Source organism: Ursus maritimus, unplaced genomic scaffold, assembly GCF_017311325.1.
Source record: "Ursus maritimus isolate PB19 unplaced genomic scaffold, ASM1731132v1 scaffold_26, whole genome shotgun sequence".
Lineage (NCBI taxonomy): Eukaryota > Metazoa > Chordata > Mammalia > Carnivora > Ursidae > Ursus > Ursus maritimus.
Window position 1 is genome coordinate 10,368,141 of NW_024425119.1, and position 14,678 is coordinate 10,382,818.

Below are 14,678 nucleotides of genomic sequence, written 5' to 3' on the forward strand. Positions count from 1 at the left end.
ATTTTTTGTAAATAAAAAAAACCCTAAGGCCAAGTACGTAGGGGGAAAAATGAACGTAATTTTTAAAACTTACACTTAACTGAAAAAATTGGGAGAGGCCAGAGAAAGTACTTATTATTTATTTTTTTTTAAGATTTTTATTTATTTGAGAGAGGGAGAGAGAGGGAGAGCGCATGAGCGGGGCGGTGGGGTAGAGAGAGTTGGAGAAGCAGACTCCACTGAGCAGGGAGCCCGATGTGGGACTCGATCTAAGGACCCTGGGACATGACCTGAGCCGAAGGCAGATGCTTAACCAACTGAGCCACCCAGGCACCTGAGAAAGTACTTTTAAAAACACAATTAAATGACACGTGAACATCAAAAGAAATAAAGCATTAAATCTAAATTGCTTAGTTTGCATCAAAGGAAATCTATTCCTTTTTTTTTTTTTTTTTTTACATTATTGGTTTCTTTTGCAAATAATTTTTGAGGATGTTTGCATGTATATGTCTACTGGTCTGTAGTTCTTTTTTTTTTTTTTTTTGCAAAATTGGGTGACTATTTTTATTTGTTTTTAATGTATAGTTGACATACAACATTATATTAGTTTCAGGTGTAGACAAAGTGATTAAAAATTTATACACATTATGATATAATCTTGATAAAGCTCATTACTATCTATTACCATGTAAAATGTTATTCACTATATTCTGTATGCTGTAATTTACATCCCTGTGACTGACTACTTTATTACTGAAAGATTATATCACATACTTCTTTTCACATTTTCACCTATTACACCTATTTGTTTCTCTATATATGAGTCTGTTTCTGTTTTCTTGTTAGTTTTTAGATTCCATATTATCAGTGTAAATCATACATTATTTGCCTTTCTCTGATTAATTTCAATTAGCATAAAATCCTCTAGGTTCATCGATATTGTCAAAATGACAAAAAAAACCCATTTCTTTTCATTGCTGAGTAATATTTCATTGTGTGGTGCTTGTGTGTATGTGTGTGTGTGTGTGTGTGTGTGTGTGCGTGCACATAGCTTCTGTTTATTCATTCATCTATAGATGCACACATGGGTTGCTTCCATATCCTGGCTATTGTAGTAACGCTGTGATAAACATAGGATGGATACATCTCCTCAAGTGAATGTTTTCATTTTCTTCAAGTAGATGCCCTGAATGGATTTTCTGGATTTTATGGTATTTCCATTTTTAATTTTTTGAGGAACCTCCATACACTTATCCATTGTGACTACAACAATTTAAATTCCCCACCAACAGTGCACCAAGGTTCCCTTTTCTCCACATCCTCACCAAAGTTTGCTATTTCTTGTTTTTTTTTTATTCTGACATGTGTGAGGTGATGCCTCATTGTGGTTTTGATTTGCATTTTCCTGATGATTAGTGATGAGCATCTTTTCATGTGTGTGTTGGCCTTCTTATATCTTCTTTCAAAGGATATCTATTCAGGTCCTTGGCCCATTTTTTTAACCTCTTCTTTGTGTTCTTTTGGTGTTGAGATGTAGGAGTTCTTTATATATAATGGATAGTAACCCCTTGTTGAATATATCATTTGAAAATACCATTTTCCAGTAGTCTGCCTTTTTGTTCTGTTGGTGGTTTCCTTGGCTCAGCAAAAGCTTTGTAGTTTGATATTTTGTTTATTTTTTATTTTGTTGCCTTTCCCTAAGGACACATATCCAAAAGAATAAAGTTAAGACCTATCTCCAAGAGTTTGTTGCCTATCCTGTCTTTAGGATATTTATGGTTTTGGGCCTTATATCTAGGTCCTTAATTTTTTTTAGGTTTATTTTTGTGTATGGTGTAAAAAAGTGGTCCAGTTTTATTCTTTATAACATAGTCTTCCAGTGTTTTAAACACCATTTACTAAAGACTCTTTTTCTCCCCATTGTCTATTCTAACCCTCTTTGTCGTATATTAATTGACCACATAAACAAATGTTTGTTTCTAGGATTTGTATTCCATTCCTTTGAGCTATGTGTCTATTGTTGTGCCATACTGCTTTATACCATGCATCTTTTCTGACCACAACCCTGTGAAACTACAATCATCCGCAAGAAAAAATCTGCAAAAAATCACACATACATGAGGGTTAAACAACATGTTTCTCAACAGTGAATGGGTCAACCAGGAAATCAAGAAATTAAAAAAAATACATGGAAACAAATGAATATGAAAACATACTGGTCCAAAACCATTGGGATGCAGCAAAATTGGTCCTAAGAGGGAAGTATAGAGCAATACGGGTGCACCTCAAGAAGCAAGAAAAATCTTGAATAAACAAGCACCAACTGGTGGGTGGATAAAGAATAAGTGTCATATGTATACACAATGAAGTATTATTCAGCCACAAAAAAAGAATGAAATCTCTATTTACAACAACATGGATGGAGGTAGAGAGTATTATGCTAATGGAAATAGAACAGTTAGAGAAAGACAAATATGATCTTACTCATATGTGGAACTTAAGAAACAAAGCAAACAAAGAGAAAAAAGAGAGAAGGAGGCAAAGCAAGAAATAGATTCTTAACTATATAGAACAGACTGATGGTTACCAGAGGGAATGTGGGTGGGGGAATGAGTGAAATGGGTGGTGGGGATTAAGGAGGGCACTTGCTGTGATGAGCACTGGGTATTATACGGAAATGTTGAATCAGTACCTTGCACACTTATCAATAATATTACACTGTATGTTTAATAACTGGAATTTGAACAAAAATTTTAAAAAATAAAGAATGTTTGGATATTTAGAGTCTTTTGTAATTTCATACCAACTTAAGGTAGTTTATTTTAGTTCTGCAAAAATTGTTATTCATATTTTCATAGGGATTACAATTAATCCATAGGTCATTTTGTGTAATATGGGTATTATCACAATATTAGTTCTTTAGCTGATAAGCATGGTGTATTTTCCCATTTACCGATTTTTGTCACCTTGAGTTTCTTTTCTCAATGTCTTATAGTTTTCAGAGTACAGGATTTATACTCCCTTGGTTAAATTTATTATTAAGTAATCTATTTTTATAAATACAATTATAAATGGGATTGTTTTCTTTTTTAAAGTATTTTATTTACTCACTTAAGAGACAGAGATAGCAAGAGATGCACAAGCGGGGGGAGGGAAAGGGAGAAGCAAAGAGCTCCATGCAGGGCTTGATCCCAGGACCCTGGGATCATGACCTGAGCTGAAGGCAGACACTTAACCAACTGAGCCACCCAGGTATTCCTGGGATTGTTTTCTTAATTTCACTTTCTCATAGTTTTTTACTAAGTGTATAGAAATGAAGCAGATTTCTGCATATTAATTTTGTATCTTACAGTTTAGTTAAGTTTAATTAAGTTTTCATTTATTAGTTCTAGTAGGTTTTTTTTGGTGGAGTCTAGCTTTTTCTATCTAGAGAATCATGCCATCTGCAAATACTGACAGTTCTGTATTTTCCTTATCAATTTGAATGTCTTTTTTCTTTTCATATTACTGTGGCTAGGGTCTCCAGTACTTTGTTGAATAAAACAACAGGAGTAGGAGTAGACATCTTTGTCTAGGTCCCGATCTTAAAGGAAAAGGTTTTGGTTTTTCACTATTGAGAATGATGATAGTTTTAGGCTTGTATTTTATGGCCTTTATTATGTGGAGGTACGTTCCCTTTCTACACACCAAAAGTAGTTGTTATTATAAATAGATCTTTAATTTTGTCAGGGCTTTTGCTGCATGTATTGAGATTACTATATGATGACCTTTCAATTATTTAATGTGATATATCAAGTTGATCGATCTGCAGATATTGAAACATCTTTGCATACGTGGAATAAATCTTATTTCATCATGGTGTAGGATCCTTTTATTGTATTATGGAATTCAGTTTACCAATATTTTGGTGAGGATTTTTGCATGTTCATCTGGGATATTGGCCTATAATATCCTTTTGTGTGTGTGGTGTATTTGTGTGTGTGTGTGTGTGTGTGTGTGTGTGTGTGTTGTGCCCTTATTTGGTTTTGAAACACACAGAAGGAATTTGAAAGCTTTCCTTTGTCTTTAATTTTGCTAGTAATTTGAAAAAAATAGGTATAAAGTCTTATTTAAATTTTGTTAGAATTCACCTGTGAAACCATCTGGTCCTGGGTGTGTGTTTATTGGGAGTGTTTTGATTAATGATTCAATTTCTTTACTATTACTTAGTCTGCTTAGATTTTCTATTTATTCCTGATTTAATCTTGAAAATTTGTATATTTCTAGGAATTGGCCCATTTCTTCTAGATTGGTTTATTGGCATGTAATTGTTTGCAATAGGTCTCCTATGATCTTCTGTATTTCTGAGGTGAGTCATAACTATTTCCATTAATTTCTGAATATATTTATTTGGGTCCTCACTCTTTTTCCTGACAATTTTGGTTAAGGTTTTATCAATTGTCTATATTTTTTCAAAGCAGCAGCTCTTAGTTTCATTGATCTTTTGTATTGTTTTTATAGTCTCTTTTTCAATTATTTCCACTTTCATCTTTATAATTCCTTTTAATTTGTTTGGCTTTGCTTTTTCTTTTTTTAGTTCCTTTAGGTATAAGGATAAATTGTTTATTTGAGATTTTTCTTGTTTAGTGAGGTAGGCTTTTATCTCTAAACACTTTCCTCTTTGAAATGATTTTGCGGTGTTCCATAGATTTTGAAACATTGGGATGTCCTTTTCATTTTTCTCCAGGGATTTTAGATTTTCTCATTGATATCATCACTAATCCTTTGGTTATTTAGTAGCATGCAGTTTAGCCTCCACATGTTTGTTTTTTATTGATTTTTTTTCTTGTAATTGATTTCTAGATGCCTATACCATTGTGGTCAGAAAAGATGCATGATATGATTTCAGTCTTTCTAAATTTAATAAGCTTTGTTCTGTGAATTTCCATGCAATCTATTCTGGAAAACGTTCCATGTGCAATTAAAAAGAATATGTATTCTTCTTTTTTAGATGCAATATTCCATATCTATCTATTAAATCCATCTGGTCCAATGTACCACTTTTTTGTTTGTTTGTTTTTGTTTTTTGTTTTTTTTGCTACTTTGTCTTGATGATCTATCCATTGATGTAAGAGGAGTGTTAAAGTTCCCTACTATTGTTGTATTACTGTCAGTTTATCCCTTTATTCCTGTTAATATTTCTTTTATATGTTTAGGTACTCCTCTGTTGAGTGCATAGACATTTATATGTATGGATATTTGTTATATCCTTTCATTGGACTGACTCCTTTATCACTATGTAATGGTTTTTTGTTTCTTGTTACAGTCTTTGTTTTAAAGTCTATTTTCATTGATGTAAGTATTGCTACCACAGCTTTCTTTTTATTTCCATGTACATGGAATATTATATTCCACCTTTTCACTATCTGACTGTATGTCATTAGGTCTGAAGTGAGTCTCTTATAGACAGCATATAGATGGGTCTTGTTTTTTTTTTTTTTTTTTATCCATTCAGTCACCATTTGTTCCTTTGATTGGAGAATTTATTCTATTTACATTTAAAGTAATTATTGATAGATATGTACTTACTGCCATTTTGTGAATTATTTTCTGGTTGTTTTTGTTGTTTTTCCTGTTCTTTTCTCTTTGTTTTCTTCCCGTGTGATTTGATAACTTTCTTTAGTGTTATGTTCCAATTCTTTCTCTTTATTTTTTTATGTGTCTCTAATAACTTTGGTTTATAGTTCCCATTAATTTCATAATATATAATACATAAAACACTACATATATATATAACACTATATGTATATATATAAACTGTAGGTACAAAATATATAAACATAAAACACTGTATATATATATATAAAACAATATATGTACATATATAAATACATATATTTTAGGCTGATTATATATGTGTATAATATATATATGTGTGTATATATATATTAGTTTGATGGTAACTTATGTTCAAATCTATTTTACAAGCATTGCATTACTACTATTACCTCTATGTTTTATGATTTGGAACATATATTGCTTATTTTTACTCTGCATTATTTTATTAATTATGTAGTTATAGTTGATATGACTAGTTTCATCTTTTAAATTTCATAATAGTTTTATATGTGGTTGATCCACTATCTTTAATCCATGTTAGTTTTATGCCAGTGAGATTTTTTTCTTTTATAACTATCTTACTTCTATTTATGGAGTTTTCTTTTTTAATTAAAGATATCCCTTTAACCTTTCTTCTAAGGCCAGTTTAGTGGTGATGAACACAGTTAATTTTTTTGAATGATAACTTTGCCAGTTAGAGTATTCTCGGTTGTAGGGTTTTCTTTTCAGTACTTCAAATATATTGTAATGCTTCCATTTAGCCTGCAAAGTTTCTACTAAATATTCACTTGGTAGTTTCATTAAGTTCCTTTTCTATGTAACTAGTTGATTTTCTCTTTCAGCTCTCAAGATTCTCTATGTTCAATTATGTATCTTGATGTGAATCAGCTTGGGTTCATCTTGTTTGGAGCTGTCTGTGCTTCTTGGACCTGGGTATGTGTTTTCTTCCCCAGGGTAGGAATGTTATCTACTAATATTTCTTCAGGTAAGTTTTCTGCCTTTTCTATTTTCTCCTCCTGGGATTCCTGTCATGCAAACATTAGTCCATTCGATATTGTCTGCAGTTCCCTTAGCTCATCTTCATTTTTAAAAATACATAAAGGAAAAAAAAAGAGAGAGGCAAACTAAGAAACAGACACTTAACTACAGAGAATAAGCTGACGGTTACCAGAGAGGATGTGTGTGTGGGTGGGTTGAGTTAAATAGGTGATGGGGATTAAGGAGGGCAGTTATTGTGATGAGCATGTGATGTTGCATGTAAGTGTTGAAACTGGTCCCACCGTAGGCTGCCCTTAGAGTGTTGAAGTCTAGGAGTCTCATTGAGCAGTATCTTTCAGGGCATGAATATTGGGAAGGTGGGTCTGCTGGGGAAAGCATGGATGGGGTAAATAGTGCTAGAAAAGTAGATGGAGAATGTCAGAACTGGAATCCAAAGCATCAGGGCAGCTAGGCAAAGGTGGGTAAGAAATATTGTGCTACCAACTCTTCCATTTCTGGAGAAAGTTCCTATAGATCCCTGTCCCTCTGGGACACATCCAAACATTAATCAATAAATCTTCATATAGGGGCCAGCACTTTACAAACTGCTCCCTCTATGCTGGGTCTTAGTGCAAGTGAGTTTATCATGGGCCTTTTAAGAGCAGAGTCTTCCTTTCCTATAATCCTTGGGTTCCTCAGAGTTAAACCCCATTAGTTTTCAATGGTCCTAGTGGTAAACCCAGATAAATTTCAAAGCCAGATGTGATGGGGGCTCATCATGCCAGTGCAGATCCTCAGGGTAGGTGATGCCCAAAACGAACCCTGACCACTCACTTTCCACAGAGGATCACAGTGCCTATGTGATCTCTGCCAGTTGTGAGTCACCACACTGGGATCGTGGGTCAAATCAGGCCATGCCTTATCCTTTCTACCCTTCACGATATGATTTTTTTCTTCATGTTTTTAGCTGGGTAGAGCTGCCCTTCTAGTTCTTAGGTAAATCTTCATATCTGTGTAGATCTGCTGTGTTCAGGGAAGGAGGTCAGCTCAGGATCCTCCTACTCCACCAGCTTAGTACTGACGTCAGAATCCTCATCAGTTTTCATCTCATACCAAAGGAAGAGGGACAGTTTATGTATCATTCAAAGGACATTCCCTTTCACCATAATCTTTAGAATACTGACTTTGGGCACATAATCTTTAGCTTTCTAAAACACAGAAAACGGAATTGAAAACTTTATTTATATCATTGAAATCTGGACTAGTTTTGAGCCTTTTATAACAATGACTAAAGCTGGCTAGCTATATGAGTAATTCAATTAATTATATCTTATTATATTTTCATAAACTGAACTAAGAATTTATTTTTTTCTATTAGCCACATGATAGGATTATAACAACTAAACAGGCTCCACACTCAGTGCAGAGCCTCACACAGAACTCAATCTCATGACCCTGAGATCATGACTGGAGCTGAAATCAGATGTCAGATGCTTAACTGACTGAGCCACCCAGGCACCCCTTTAAAGATTATTTTATTTATTTATTTATTCATTCATTCATTATCTATTTATTTAAAAAATTTATCCATCTATTTGAGAAAAAAAGAGTGAGAGAATGAGCAGGGGAAGGACAGAAGGAGAGGGAGATAGGGAATCTCAAGCAGACTCCCCACCAAGAGGGGAATCTGAGGCTGGGGTTGATCCCACAACCACAAGATCACGATCTCCAGCAGGCTGGATATCTGTCAAACCATTCTGAACACACATGAATTCAACCTGAGATGTAAGAAGATTTATCTAGATTCCACCAGCAGAAAAATGACTACTTTCTTCAAAGTAAGAGGTGCGGAACCTTGAATCTGTGGGGGAAATATCTGAAGATAAGCAGAGGGAGGGTGGAGAAAGCCCCCATAAACTGGCTGCCGGAAAGTGATATAACACCAGAGGAAAAAAAATGAGACCCTTGGAATTCTGCTCTAGTGAGAGTCACCCTCTTACGAAAAGGGCACAGTGAGTGAATAGAGCAGAATTCTAGATGGATCATTGTGGTCTCAGGATTCCAGGAGACTCAGAAAGAATGGGGTAGTCCAAATCGATAGACGGCCCAAGCAGTGGAGTGGGGAGACTGGTTGTGGCCAGTGAGCACAGAGGGGACTTTCAGCTCTGGACACCATAAACTGCAGGCTGAGCCGGTAGGGAGACCACCTGCTGCCTGACCACCCTGAAAAGGACTAGACTGTGTGGGCTGTCTAACATCCTAGGGGAGATATAGAACTGCTTGCGCCCATGACAAGGACAGCTCTCAGCGCAGCGTGGCCCACGAGAAGACGCTGAGGCTGCACCCAGCATAAACTAGGAGTAGTGGAGGATGGTGCATGTGTGTGCCCAAGGCCACTGGCTGTTGTGGAGTCACAAGGCACAGAGGGGCTAGAGGGTTCCCGGGGCTCCCCTGGGAGAAGCACAGCCAGTGGGAGCTACAGCAGTTGGTGTTTTGGCACACAAAGACTCTGCACCCATGACTGGACAACAGATCTCAGGACAGTGTGACCCCCAAGGGACACTGGGGCACACTCAGCCTCACCTGGTAGCTGCAGAAGAGGGTGCGTGCAGAACCCACTGCCACTAGCAATTGCAAACAAAGTGCAGAGATGCTCGCAGGTCCCCGTGACTCCACCAGGAGAGGTGTGGTGGGTACAAATTGCAAGAGTCTGTAGAGTTTGGTACATGCAGAGGTGGAGACGGATTGACTTGGAGGATTTGCTGGGGGGGGGGCACCGCGACGTTGTGCCTCTAGGCCAGAGATTCCCACAGGGCCATGCTTACTCTGACTCTCTAAAGAGAAGCAGAAAGACTCCAGAGAACAAAAGCCACGAAGCCAACCAGCTTACATTAAGCTCATCCTCCTGACATGGGGTGGGGCAATTCCACCCAGGCGAAGACGCCTGGGAAGCCTAGAAGCAGGCCCTTTCCCCAGAAGACAGACTGGAAGAACAGGCGCCGAAACCGCAGTGCCAGGGAAAATAATATAGGGAGCTCCTCACGACTGCTTATACTCCAGGCTAAAATTTTACATTTCTTTTTTAGTTTCTTTTCTTCTCCTTCTCCTTCTCCTTCCCCTCCCCCTTCTTCTTCTTTTTCTTCTTGTTTTTTTTTTTTTTTTTTTTTTTTTTTTTTTTTTTTTTAGCCCTGCTCCCATTTCAAATAGATTCGTATTTCCCAACCTATGTTTTTAGGTTGCTTCGTAACTTTTATTTTCTTTTTCACATATATGTTTTATAGATTTATGCCCCATACTAGCCTGTTTTTCACTCTATTCATTTTATCTTGATATATATGTAAGTTCTGATTTCTTTGCAATTTTGGGATATAGTGTCTTCTAACACACGGACCAAAAATCAAGCAGGAACAGTCAGATCAACCTGCTGTGTCCACCCTGAGAGATTATAATCTCTCTCCCTGCCCCCCCCTTTTTTCCTCTTTTCTTTTTTCTTTCTTTTTTATTGTTTTGGATCATCTTGGTTTTGATGGGCTATCTGTGGTAACTTTCAACCACTTCGGAATTTTTCTTAGGTGCATTTTGCTTGGGTTGTGGTTGATATTTTGGACTCCGTACATTCCCCCCACCGTCCCTCAACAGAATGACTAGGAAGAGGAACTCCCAACAAAGAAAAGAACCAGAGACAATGTCCACTGCCACAGATCTAATGGATACAGATATAAGCAAGATGTCAGATATAGACTTCAGGGTAGCAATTATGAAGTCAATGGCTAGACCATCCAAGAGTCTCTCAAAAAATTAGAAAAAAAATCCCAAATGCACAAACTAACCTTACACCTAAAGCGTCTGGAGAAAGAACACCAAATAAAGCCTAAACCAAACAGGAGAAGAGAAATAATAAAGATTAGAGCAGAAATCAATGAAATAGAAACTAGAAGAGCAATAGAACAGATCAATGAAACTGGAAGCTGGTTCTCCAAAAGAATTAATAAGTTTGATAAACCTCTGGCCAACTTATCAAAAAGAAAAGAGAAATGACCCAAATTAATAAAATCATGAATTTGAAAGGAGAGCAATAATGACAAATACCAAAGAAATAGAGGTAATTATTAGACCTTATTACCAGCAGCTATATACTAACAAACTAGGCAATCTGGAAGAAACAGATGTATTCCTCGACACTTATGAACTACTAAGACTGAAACCTGAAGAAATAGACAATCTGAACAGACCAATAACCAGCAAGGAAATTGTAACTGTAATAAAAAAACCTCCAAAAAAAAAAAAAAGAGTCCAGGGCCAGATGGCTTTCCGGGGGAACGCTACTAAACACTTAAAGAAGAAATCATACCTATTCTACTGAAGTCCAAAAAATAGAAATGGAAAGAAAACTTCCAAACTCGTTCTAGGAGGCCAGCATTACCCTGATCCAAAAACCAGATAAAGACCCCCATCAAAAAGGAGAATTACAAACCAATATCCCTGATGAACATGGATGCTAAAATACTTAACAAGATCCTAGCCAACAGGATCCAACAGTACATTAAAAGGATTATTCACCATAACCAGGTGGGGTTTATTCCTGGGCTGCAAGGGTGGTTCAACATTTGCAAATCAATCAATGTGACAGATCACATTAACAAAAGAAGAGACAAGAACCATATGATCTTCTCAATTGAAAAATACAGAAAAAGCATTTGACAAAACACAGCGCCCTTTCTTGATTAAAACTCTTCAAAATAAAGGGATAGAGGGTACATACCTCAATATCATAAAAGCCATCTATGAAAAGCCCACAGCAACTATCATTCTCAATGGGGAAAAACTGAGAGCTTTTCCCTTAAGGTCAGAAACATGATGGGGATGCCCACTCTCACCACTTTCATTCAACATAGTACTAGAAGTCCTAGCCTCAGCCATCAGACAACAAAGAGAGATAAAAGGCATTCAAATTGGCAAAGAAAATGTCAAACTCTCTCTCTTTGCAGATGACATGATACTTTATGTGGCAAACCCAAAAGACTACCCCCAAATTACTAGAACTCACACAGAACCTCATAAAAGTGGCAGGATACAAAATCAATTCACAGAAATCATTTGCATTTCTAAACACTAACAATGTGACTGAAGAAAGAAAATTAAGGAATCGAATCCATTTATAATAGCACCAAAAACCATAAGATACCTAAGAATAAATCTAACAAAGAGGTAAAGGATCTGTACTCTAGAAACTACAGAACACTTATGAAAGAAATTGAGGACGTTACAAAGAGATGAAAAAACATTCCGTGCTCCTAGATTGGAAGAATAAATACTGTGAAAATGTCTATGCTTCCTGAGCTATCTTCACTTTCAATGCAATCCCTATCAAAACACCATCAACACTTATCACAGAGCTGGAACAAACAATCCTAAAATTTGTATTGAACCAGAAAACACCCTGAATCGCCAGGGCATTGTTGAAAAAGAAAAACAAAGCTGGGAGCATCACAATAACTGACTTCAAGCTATATTGCAAAGGTTTGATCATCCAAAAGCATAGTATTGGCACAAAAACATACACATAGAGCAATGGAACAGAAAAAAACACCCCAGAAATGGACCCTCAACTCTATGATCAACTAATCTTCAACAAATTAGGAAAGAATATCCAGTGGAAAAAAGAAGACAGTCTCTTCAATAAATGGTGCCGGGAAAATTGAACAGCCACTTGTAGAATAAAGCTGGACCATTTTCTTACACCATACACAAAGATAAATGCAAAATGGATGAAAGACCTAAATGTTAGGCAAGAATCCTTCAAATTGGCCACCCATTGGCCACAACAACTTCTTTCAAGACATGTCTCTAAAGGCAAGGGAAACAAAAGCAAAAATGAACTTTTGGGACTTCATCAAGATAAAAAACTCCTGCATAGCAAAGGAAACAATCAACAAAACTAAGAGCAACCCACTAAATGGGAGAAGATATTTGCAAATGACATATCAGTTAAAGGGCTGATATCTAAGATCTATAAAGAACTTCTCAAACTCACCACCCAAAAAACTAATAATCTAGTCAAAAAAATGGACAGAAGAGATGAACAGACACTTCTCCAAAGAAGACACACAAATGGCTAACAGACACATGAAAAAATGTTCAACATCACTAGCCGTCAGGGAAATACAAATCAGAACCACAATGAGCTACCAGTTAGAATGGCATAAATTAACAAGACAGGAAATAACAAGTGTTGGTGAGGATGTGGAGAAAGAGGAACTCTCTTACACTGTTGGTGGGAATGCAAGCTGGTAGAGCACCCCTGGAAAACAGTATGGAGGTTCCTCAAGATGTTAAAAACAGAGCTACCCTACTACCTAGCAATTGCACTACTAGGTATTTATCCCAAAGATACAGACCTAGCGAAAAGAAGGGGCACATGCACCCCAATGTTCATAGCAGCAATATCCACAGTAGCCAGTGCAGAGGACCCAGGGGAAGGGAGGGAAAACTGAATGGAAATAAATCAGAGGGGGACACAAACCATGAAAGACTCTGGAGTCCGGGAACCAAACTTAGGGTTATAGAAGGGAGGGGATGTGGGATGGGGTAACGGGGTGATGGGTATTAAGAAGGGCTCATTTGGTGATGAGCACTGGGTGTTAAACATGACTAAGGAATTGTTGAACACTACATCAAAAACTAATGATGCACCATATGTTGGCTAAGTGAACAGAACAAAAACACTAATAAAAACGATGTTACTATAAATAGAATAATTTTAATTTTAGTTCCAATAATTTTTATATTTAAATAACTATTTGCTACATTAATGATATACTCTTTCAACAGAAACAAAAAGAACAGTGAAAGTATAAAGATTTAAAAACATCCTGCGGCACAAGCCAGGAGAAAACTGCTCCAGCTAATGTATTGTCACAACATAAGGCAAGAACCATTGTTGGAAATGAGGAAGCACATTGCGTAATGAAAGACTAGGTATCCCAACCATTCACAATGTTTCATTAAACCTAAGTGTACTTAATAATACAAGTTGAACATAGATTTGAAATAAGGGGAAGAAGGAAACAATCATAAATGGAGATTCAAACAACTCTATCTCCCTGTTTATCAAACAAGCAGATATATCAGTAAGGCTACAGAAAGACTTAAACAAGACAATTCATAAATACATATATGCACATACGTACATACACTATAGAGTAGTATAGAATACTCACAGTTTTAAGTTAATATTAAAAATTTCCAAGAATACATTATATACTCACATTCCAAGTATATTAAAATAAAATATATAGAACTGTAATGTCACTGCATTAGCCACTAGCTAACCTTGGCAATTGAGCACACGCATGGGAATATTTACGATTAGTTTCTAATAATTTAAAATAAATAAAAGCTTAATATTGGTTCTTCAGTCATACTAGGCATGTTTAACACAAACGTAGACCATATCCAGCTTCATGGAAAATTCTGTAACTATAGTTCACCTAAAATATAAGTTAGTAACCGACAATTTGAAAATCTTGTATGGTTTTAAATTACTAATATATTTCTAATTAACATATGAGCCAAATATATGATCACAATGAATGTTTACAATTTTTATATGAATTCCAAAGAAAATAAAACAGCAAAATTTTCTTGAGAAATATTAATTTCCTTAAGGGCATATATTACAAAAAGAGCAAGAACAGAAATCTGAGCACACATGACAAGAAACTAAAATCATGAAAGCAAAAATTAGGTGAAATTAAATCCAAACAACGTAAATAAAAGAAAACAATACATGGTAAAAATCATGACAAAGAACAATAATAATAAAATGGATAGACTATTGAACAAAAAAATAAAGACAAAGATTTTATATCTAGATTAAACTTGGGAAAACAGTATTCTTTTTTCCCCGCTGCACTGCCCGCAGTGCCGCAGCCGCCGCACCGTTGATTTGTTGAGTCAGGAGGACAAGGCACAGACAGGTTAGCTTGTGAAAGAAAGCGTGGGTGCAGGGGACGACCGCCACGAGTGATCGCCCCAAACAGCTGCAACCTCACGTATTTATTGGCAACAATCAAAAACAATCACAATCCCAATCAAGAGAGTAATCCTATTATATTCTAGTG